Here is a 9,891-nt window from a genome sequence, read left to right as displayed (position 1 = left end):
TCTTTTCTTTAGAAAAATCAAATTCAAAAGGCCTCATCCAAAGACCAGCTCACTGTTTTTTGAATTCCATTACGTGCGTCCAAAAGCCAAAGAATGCCTGCTGTGTCACACCGCTTCTACGTTTTCGGAAAGAATAAAAATAAAACTCGTCCCTCTCCCGTGCGTGTACTAGCGAGAACCCAACTTGAATTTTTTTGAATCCCGTCCAATCCGTTTCGTGCTAGCCATAAATAAAAGCAAGTCTTCCTAAGTCAAACACTTGCTGTATATCCATTAAAAAATCTCACGCATGCCAGCTCATAAAATTAAAACTAAAGTTTTAAATTTCGTACCGTACTGGCCGGTACGGCCGAAATTTTTCGTTTCGGCCGTCCGGCCGGTACAGGTACTATACCTGTTTCGTACCGGTCAAAATACCGGCCGTACCAGCCGGTACCGGTCATACCGACCTCAATTTCGGCCTGTACCGGCCTATATTTCGGCCGGTACCGGCCGATATTTCGGCCTGTGTTTTTTTTTTTTTTTTCGTTTTTTTCATTTTTTCAAACTACAAACTTATTTTTTAACCCTCAATTCAGACTAGACTATTTATAATTTATATATATATGTATTTGTATATAATTTATTTATATATAGACTATTATTTTAGAATATAATTTTTATATATATTTATATATATAATTTATTTATAGATCGACTATCCCGAAACGCTATCCCGAAATGGTACCGGTATCGAAATATTTCGTTCTAATGCCTTGACTGGTACGCTATCCGGTACGGTATTCAAAACATTGATTAAAAGTCCCCCATATTGCTCCAACGTTTAATGCACCTTCTATTTTACGTAGCTTTATTTTTCTCAACCTGCTGGTGCGTACCATTCCTTTACATAAAACTCTTTTTGAGTTTTATTTTTTAAAGTATCAAACTCTTCATTTAAATAAGAATGAGTCTCTAGATGATGGATTTGTAAAATTTAGATCTTCATTTTCTTTAAATCTGAAATAAATTTAAATGATGACAATGAAGCCTAAAATAAAAAAAATAAAAAAATAAAATTAAACAAAAGTTTAAAGTTAAGAGGTGATAAAATATAAGAAATTATGCAAGTCATCAATAAGCAATTTTCAACTTGTTCCACATATCTTCGGTAGGTGAGTAGTTCTTAAACTCCCTAATAAGATCATTGTGCATATTGCTAAGCTTGATAAAACGCGTGCACCAATCTTTATTTGTCTAAGCCTGATAGGCTTCCATACCACACAATGTTGGGAAGTATTCCCTTCCTCCAGTTGTATTATAGGGTGAGACAGATTTTCTAGGACCTCTTGTTCATTAAGCAGATTTTGAATTTTCCAATGCCATATGTCATAGATGGTCCCATCCAGTTTCTCTTCTTTAGTAATGTGGAGCCCTATCCCATAATAAAATACCTGGTGAGAATTCGTGGTGCCAAGGGTGCTAGCCTATCGGCAACACCTATGGTTCGTTTAGATTAGGTGTACAGTATTCACTAGGTATTGCACATGTAAGGAAATAGATAACTGGTTTGCAGTTGAATAACAAAGATTTAGTCTGAAGGCTAAACGTTATAGTACCAGAACTATAAAAACCATAAATACATTCCCACAATATTCACAAGTCACTTCATTCCTTAAATAATTATACATTTGGTTGCCTAGCTAATAATTACAAATATAACTTCCATAAATGGACGGGTTCTATAAGAAGGAACAGACCTACATGCCTATAGCTCGGGCTGGGTTGTTCTTCCTCCTCATTTATCACTTCTGGGTCTATTTCAGCATCAAAATCTATTGTTTTAATACGCAAGTTGTAGCTATATGACAAGATCATTAATGAGAAACAATGTTTGTGAATATGCAATGAACAGTGTCACGTAATTAAATGGGTGAACACATGTATTAATGTGTGGCGGAGAATCACCCTCTCATGCAAAAACACATGTATTCATGAAACATAGCGATGTATCACCCTCTCAGTAACACACTGCATAAGCATGATGAGGAATCACCCTTTGAGGCCTTCTACATAAAACTCAATACATATAAATGTAGTTGTCTATGTTTGTCACGACCCCGCCCCGGGAAGGGCGGGATCGCGATGTACATACCTGTCATTTTCTTTCATTTTTTCTTTTCTTTCTCTTTTCTCTCTCTAGTAACATGTGATTAACATGAACATGAAACATGTGTACTCTAAATTTCTGATCTAATAAAGGGAACACCTAATAGACATTCTATTCTAATATTCATTCATAAAAGACTCTCAGAGTCCATACGTTCATAAAAACATAACCCATCATCCATAAACATAACTGTTCTAGTTAGAGAAGATCCTAAGTGTCTGCCTCTCCTTCTGTAGTAATGCCTTGCTCCCCAGCCTTTTCATTATTACCTGGACGTTTAAAACATTTAAAACAAAAGTGAGTCGAATACTCAGTATGTAGTACACCATGCAGTGAATATACTAGGCATCTATTCTTTTCTTTTGAAAACATGCATACATAAACATTTTGCTAATTCTTGACAATGCTTTCATGCATAACAATTTAAAGGTTAAGCCATACTTTCTTGCATAAACATTTAAGAAGTAACTATGCTTTCATGTATAAACATTTTAAGAAATAACCATGCTTTCATGTTTCACTTTCTTTGGCTAGTACACACTATTACGCCCCGTGTGTTGGGGTTAGCGGTCTTCCTTTGGACATGCCGCCCGTGGCCACAGGTTGGGAATCCCTTTCAGTCAGGGGCAACACTGGGTGTACTACCAATACTAGTTACTCGACATTGCAATTTGCCTATTCCTTTGGTACCCTTTTCATTCGTATGGCTGTTATGCATTTTCATACATTAAAGCATTCATTCATTCAATCATTTCTTTCATTCATTCATGTCAATCCTTTTAGTTCTTTCATTTAAGAGTTCATTCATGGGAAACGTCATTTAAAAATATGAACTTAAACATTATCTTTTCATTTAACAGTGCATTCATGGACAAAACCATCATTTTAGAAGCATGGGCTTAAACATCATTTTTCATGGCATCCATAAAACGTCAGTTCATAGGGATATCTTAAAACGTTTTCTTCGCATCGCTTAAAGCATTAGTTCATTAGAACATTTTAAAACACTTTCTTCACGTTATTTAAGGCATCGCTTAAAGCATAAGGCATGAGACGTTCGTTTCATTTTCTTTGCAATCAAAACATTTTCATCATCTTTCTTACTCCAATACACATGCATTTTTATGAAAAGATACATTTTCATGCTATACTACATATAGGAATAATCAATAAGTTTATTGAGAGAGCATGTATGGAAATCTCATGACTTAGAACCTACATGCATGCATTACCTTATACACATACACACAATTATAATCGATAGGGTGCGTAACAGGGGCTATCAAGGAAGGCTTGTACGTAATATATACATTTACTCTTTCTTTAGAAGAACATTTGGAAAGAAAGAGAGACATTCTTTCATAAAGAGAATTTGGTGTAAGAAGCATAGTTATAGCTACTTATCTCTATGCTCCTCGATACTTCCAAATTCAATATAGGTTCTATTCCAATAAATAGCATAAGCGTGTTAATACTCATACAATATTCTTTAACCCTCCCTTTAAAAGTGAAAGTCATAATATTACAATCTAATGTCCATTCTATACATAACATTAACCCAAATGACTACTCATTACCTCGACTTACAAAAGAAATAACTTAAATATTAAGATATGCTAACTGTCCATGGAAATGCTATTTTAAAAGCTTAAATGAAAAGTAGTTAAGAATTCATAGGCTTCAAGCAATGTTTTTTTGGTTCAAACTCACTTTAGTTATGGACATTAGGAGATAAAATCTGGAAATTCTCAACAATGGGCTTTGAAATAGATTTAGGCATTTCAAGTAGACTAAACAAGCTTAAAAAATATGCCCTTTAAATCAACTTGTGGCCCCTCATTATAAAAAGGTTAGCTTATCAATATTTTGGACTCTTGGGTTATGTAGAATAATTTAACCAAACGAGAAATAATATAAATGGACTATTTTTACATCAAGACGTGGCATGATATGGGCTTAGGGGTACTTGGACAACTTCACATATTATAATATATTATGCACAATTAATCTCTTATATCTAAACTAACTGAGCTATAATCTATTCACATAAGCAATATTTAATTAGTTTAACTAGCATATCCCATTAAAATTAAACATAGCATAAAGCAAAGTTACTTTAAAACTTTTAAACACTTAAGCTTATGATTTACTCACTTAATACCTTTAAAAAGTAAGATATAAAATTATAGAACCGAGCAAAACCTTTAAACCAAACCTCTAGCATCCTAAAAATAGATTACCAACCAAACCTCAACACAAGGCACATGGTACTAACATATATAATTTAAAATTACTATAATCATCACCTATGATTAAAGCATGTTTAGTAACAACATAGTATTTTCAAAATATAGGAAAATACATAGCAAAACAACTATAATACCATTTGGTTTGGGCCAAAAATAGGGCATACATATTTATTTGCAACATAAAAAATTAATTACATCAAAGCACAGGCTAAAACAACTTAGTTGGCCTTCAAAATCACACTAAAATCAAACGAGTCAAATTAGAATTTTTACCTTAGGTTCTTAGCTCCTTTCAAGAGGCAAGAGAGATGACCAAATAGTGGTATAGTCGTCTGGATGAAGAGCCAAAATGATAGAACTGTTTTAGCCCCAAAACTGAAATATTATGGGTAAGAAAAATGGTGAAACTCAAAACCCACATGTAAATCATACTAGGGAATTAATTAAAAGTCTATTACCTTCAAGATTTCACCATTTGGAAGATGAGATCAAGTTTTATTTCCAAGCTTCGAGGCAAAACTGAAAATGGTAGAAATGAGGGAGTTCTCGTACGGCTTGATGAGGATGAAGAAAAAATATTTTTCTTCTTCCCTTGCTATGGAGTCATAAGCTTGAAGATAATGAGAGGAGTTTGGTTTTCTTGAAGATGATAAGAGGGGGGAAGAAGTGAGGATCGGCTTTAGCTTGGAGAAGAAGATGAAAACTTTTTTTTTTTCTTTTCCTTTCTTGGGTGAGGGTCGAAGGGTAGAAGCAAAATACCTTAGGATAGTTTTTATTTTTCTCTTCTCTCTTTTTGACTTGCCTTAGATGATGGGTGCAAGGAAAGGAACAAGAAGTCAATAACTTCCTTAGGAAGCTTACGGGTGCAAGGAGCTCAATGGCTTGCTTTAGAAGCCTATGGGTGCAAGAGCTTAATGGCTTGTCTTAAAATCCTACAGGTGAAAGGGATAAAGGGTTTAATTGCTTTAGTCAAAGCTTATCACATAAACTTGAAAGATGGATGGTGGAGATGTATCCACCTCAAGGTTACTTTTCACCTACCAATCCAATGGTAGAGATTAATTGGGCCACTTCTTAAATAAATAAAATTAAAGGGCTTAAGGAAAAATATTTTAAAGTCTTAAAAATAATACCCTTGATTTATTTAATAAATCATATTTTAAAAATAAAGCATACTCATCTTAAAATAAAATAATTAAAAGTAGTAATAAAAATCTTTATCTCAAAATATTTAACTTAAAGAATTAATAAAGTGACATAAGGACCTACGTAGTAGGACTTGGGTATTACAATGTTGTCGAGACGAGGAATCACCTTATTCTCCAGCATGCAAAACATGTAACACCAATCACATAGCCGTACACAATTATCACATAAATATTATTCACACAGACACCCATTACCTGATGGGCCAACAAAGGATGAGTTGCTCCACCATTCCAAATTGGGGAATCTCTCCGACCCAACCAACATGGTGCAAGTGAACTCGTCTGTCCCCAACATAGGTCTACTCTCACACAGAGATATATATGTTGCACTGGGGAATGTCTACCCGACCAACCAAATCAAAGACATCAACAAGTGATACGCTTGGGGGATTCTTCATCCCGTCTATCAAGTGAGGCCAACATGACACCGCCGCACTTCAATCATTCACGGGGACTCTCTACGCATATGAATCTTGTGGCGATGTTTTACAGAAATGGTTCGGAGAATTCTTCATCTCATCCCATGATGATTGACACGCAATACCATGACTCACATAGAGATATCACCAAAAAAAATTCATTCAAATCTTAAAACACATGAAGTAAAAATACTCGTAAACATAATGACAAAATATTTATTATTTTAAGATTGTAGAAAGGGGGATGGGGAGATTTGTGAAGTCCCCAGCCCTTGCTTGGGATTGAATGGTGACTGAAGCGTCGGGACATGTAACTCAAGGCTACATACCCTCATACATGACAGTTAATATGCAATGTATCTAGTAAATTTCTAGCAATGCAATAATCACAATAGAAATTCATAAAAGTCTAAGTAAGATCATGAGCAATTTCAAAAGTCATGGTTCCATTTAGACTAAAGATACATAATAACATCATTGTTCAAAGCACCTCAAAATACAAGAGGGTTCAAAACAAAACAAACCATATCCCTCTTTCAATCATCTTTTATAATTTCTTTCTTTCTTTCCAAAAACCTACTAAGCCCTTTCCTACTTTGCCTTATCCTTGTTGATAATTTTCAGCAAGTCCTCGAAAACATTCAATACTTTGCTTATAAAATGGTCGGCTGCCTCTAGTCTATCCTCTACAGATGTCTCGGCCGAGCGCTCAGGACCCTTTGTGGCCCTTTTAACTATCGGGGGATCCTACCTCTTTCATTTCTTCATAATTGGTTACTTGTCTTATGACGACTTCTACCATTCCGGTTGGAGAATGGTAGTAGAAACTACCACGATGATATTTCAAAAAATCTCAGTAAGTTAACACATGACATACAGGCAGATAATATCAGTATATAAAGGCAAAACATAAGAATGTATGCATGAACATGTACTTGATCCGAAAACTTGACTTATGCATATATGTTACAAACATCGATGACAGAATCACGTTTGACCTTTTTCCCTTTTCAAAAAAATATTTATCTTTTTTTCATAACACATATTACTCATAACCATATAGTCCTTGTAACATTTAGGTGGACACCTCACGGCTCCCTGCTAGTTACTGCATAACTTCTTGGCCCACTTGGCCAGTGGTGACTATGTCAGAGTTCTTATCATTATGCGGCAGTTCTCATTTCGCTTTCACCTCATCCATCTTATGACACCCACTAGCGTTAAGTGCTATCTCACCTCGGAGTCCTTTAAAAAGAAACCATTCGAGATCCGCCGACTGTGCTTTGTCAACCAGGGGGTTATCACTTACAATTTATGCACTCTAGAATGGGTACAGGAGTTCCACTAGGATATTCCTCCATCGTAGCATATAGGGTCTTGACAAAATATGTAACAAACTTTTCTTTTGAAAACTATGCACAACCAGAAATGCATGTGACGTGTACTTCAGACTCCTTTTCTTTCATGTGTAACTTGAACAGGTAGTTGCCATGTACTATGTAATCATGTCATGTTATTAAACAACATGTCAAAGCATCTCCCTTTATGGTTTGAAAGCATTAGAACATGCAATTTACTTGCCACAAAATGTGTGCAATAACAATCGGTGCTTATCATGGCAAGAAACAATTTCCTAATCATGACAACTATACATGGCCGAAACATTTCAAGCATGTAGACATGGCAAGAATCACATGAAACCAAACACAAAGCATGCTATACCAAAGATCTCTTTATTTATTTGATTTAACAAGCAATGCAAAGTTCACACATCACATACAAATATGATCCGAGAGTAGGTTAAATGTCAACTTAAAAATATTCGAAGCAAAATATAAATATCACGATCAAGCAAGCTGAAAATGTAATTTAAACTATTAGACTTAGTGACAACACAAAACCCTAATCTGAGTGGGAGTGTGTGTGTGACGTGTTTAGAGTTTACTCCCTCACGATTGTAGAGTTTCTTCCTTGTCCAAGGTAACTCTTCATGTGTTTGGCCTCAAGGGGTGGCCCTAGGCCGAATGACATTCTTGCTCATCTAACATTGGCTTGGCCTTAGTGACATGCACAACATGTGTGTGTGAGTAATGCAGGCCTTGCATGGTGATAATCACTTCCCATGGCCGAAACTTCACAAAAGAAAAAAACCCTAGTTTCTCTCTTGTTTGAACATAAAATGGATCTAATCACTTGCACCCTTTCAAAGTCGCTACGAGACACTCAAACCTGAGCCCCTCATCATCCTCAACTTCACGTGGTCGTGTGTGTGTGTGCAAATGAAAAGGTTGTGATGAGAGTTGATGGTTCTTACTGTGCGTGTCTCCTTCTTGCATGGTCTCTATGCTTCTCCTTCCACCCGTGTGGCTAGATGGTAGGGAATGGTATGGCGTAGGGAGTTTTTGGGTGGAGAGAAAGTGAAAGAAAAGTGACTTGTCCTTCCACTGTGGTGGACATGCTAGAGAAAAAAAGGGAGGTGAGAAGTTATTGCAAAAAAACATAAAATGACCTTTGGGTGACCTCTTTGGGGGATGTAGGCACTAGCCCCTAAAAGGAGTCCTTACATACTTCGCATTTTCCCACACACACACTCTCTCTCTGTGTCCTATCATCCTTTCTGACATTTGAAACACAAGAGTGCCTCTATGCATGGGTGCCATGTGGTATGCCCTCCTTCACTTGGCCGCAACCTCTTACTTTCTCTCATGATCATTGCTTTTCTTTGGAAAACACAAGACTCTTCAGCATGCATGACAAGTGGCGTGCTCATGCCCTATATTGGAACCCTAAAGTCCCTTTGTGCCCTCCTAGTGTGTCTAGGTTCAATGAACCTTCGGGGCATACAAGTATTTTCATAAAAAACCCTAAACCACAACCTAGGATTAGGCATGTGCATGCTTGCCATGTGGCAAGTGGTGTGTGTGTGGGTTTGTGCCCATAGCCACCCCTCTCTCTTCCTTTCTTCTTATAAAGATTCTTCTAGAACCTTGGGGAGTGCGTGTGCCTCTTCCCCATGCAACCCTTCCTCTTCCTCATCATCACCTTATTCTAGAAAATCCCAACCTTAGTGCATGCATGACACTTGGCAAAGTGATGGTTGACCTCACTTAGGTAGGCGTGAAGCCCTTGGCCAAAACCCTAAGGCCTCTTGGGGACTTATGAATGGGGCTTTTGGCATCCCCATGCGCATCTTCCCCTTCTTCCACTTTTACGTCTAGGTTCATTGTATCTAAGGGGTGGACTTGCATGTGTGCCAAGTGACATGGGGGTGGATGAGTGGGGCGTATTCCCTAAGTGTGCCGAACTCTTCATTCTCCACTCTTTCTTTGGCTTCTTCTAGAAGCCTTCATGCATGGTTGCCAAGTGGCAACCTTGTGCTTACCAAAAGTGTCTTTTTCCTAGGTTCCAAATGATGGGATTCCTAGGAAACGCACAAAAATTGCCTTCACTCTCCCAAGTAAACATCACTTAGCCCTAATCCCCAGTTAGGGTTTCGCCTAATTCCGTATTTGCCCCTCAATGGCCAATTACCACTTAGCCCCTTTTGGGCCTCACTTGGGCTTGGACGCCTAGGCTATTAGGCCTAAGTGATTCCTTCATGATTCCAGCACCTTCTTAACTTGTTAAAGCATTGGGCCAAAAATCTAATCAAGCTAAAATTAAAACAAAATAACAAGTGAAGATTTTTCCAAAAATTTTAGGTCATCACAAGATTAGAGAGTATGCATATGCCAAAATTCTATAACATCCTTACACAACGTCTACCCATTCTATGTCATTGTCTCAGAAGCTAACCTACCTTACTGTCTTAGTATTATGGTGGCACTATGCTGCTCCTCTCTTTGTCTCCTTTGAAGTCACTTGCT

Source organism: Juglans microcarpa x Juglans regia, chromosome 6S (assembly GCF_004785595.1).
Source record: "Juglans microcarpa x Juglans regia isolate MS1-56 chromosome 6S, Jm3101_v1.0, whole genome shotgun sequence".
NCBI lineage: Eukaryota > Viridiplantae > Streptophyta > Magnoliopsida > Fagales > Juglandaceae > Juglans > Juglans microcarpa x Juglans regia.
Note: the sequence above shows the minus strand (reverse complement) of the source record.